The 653-nt window shown below is 42.6% G+C and overlaps 1 non-coding gene across 1 annotated transcript; it reads left to right on the forward strand.

Annotated features, from left to right (window-relative positions):
- The first annotated feature begins 244 nt into the window (after positions 1 to 244).
- LOC117283279 lies at positions 245 to 379 on the forward strand. Its single transcript, XR_004514269.1, has one exon. It is a non-coding gene; the product is annotated as a small nucleolar RNA SNORA70 (small nucleolar RNA).
- Positions 380 to 653: the final 274 nt, after the last annotated feature.

The following is a 653-nucleotide window of genomic DNA, read 5'->3' on the forward strand; positions in this document are numbered from 1 at the left end:
TGTAATATTTTATTTTACTCTATTAGACAATATTACCTTTTTTTGCATATACTTACCTTATAAGGATATATTTCAGAGATGAGCGCCATGTCCTATGTTATCTCATGTTAGCTGAATGTCCTAGCACTGACTGCAACATCTATAATGATCAACGTGTTTATGAAAGTAACATGAATTTATTTCATAAAAATTAACTATAACTCCTATGCATTTTTTATCCTAAAATAAAAGTGAAAAATTGTTGCTGCAGTCAATTAAGCCGACTGGGTTCCTCTGCTGGTAGGTGCTCAGTGTGCAGTGGCTGCAAACAGCAATCTCCTTGGTAGTGTATGTGGCCTGTTGCTTGTATGGGCTGCCCTAAGGGACCTTGGAGACACTGCTTCCAGGTGGATGTTCATTATCTGACCTCCTGCCAACCCCAATCCAGGCTCCAGACCAGCATGCTAGGTACCTTTGGGAAGCCCTGGGGCACAGTGGCAAGGTTCACATTGGATAGGTCATCATGTCCATCTGCACTAAGCTGCAGAACAAGGAACATGTGATCGAGGCCTTAGGCAGGGAAAAGTTCAAGTTTCCTGGCTGCCAAAAGATTCACATCTCCAAGAAGTGGGGCTTCACCAAGTTCAGTGCATATGAATTGAAGATGTGGTGGC

This window comes from Fukomys damarensis, unplaced genomic scaffold (assembly GCF_012274545.1).
Source record: "Fukomys damarensis isolate Sample0158 unplaced genomic scaffold, DMR_v1.0_HiC HiC_scaffold_24, whole genome shotgun sequence".
NCBI lineage: Eukaryota > Metazoa > Chordata > Mammalia > Rodentia > Bathyergidae > Fukomys > Fukomys damarensis.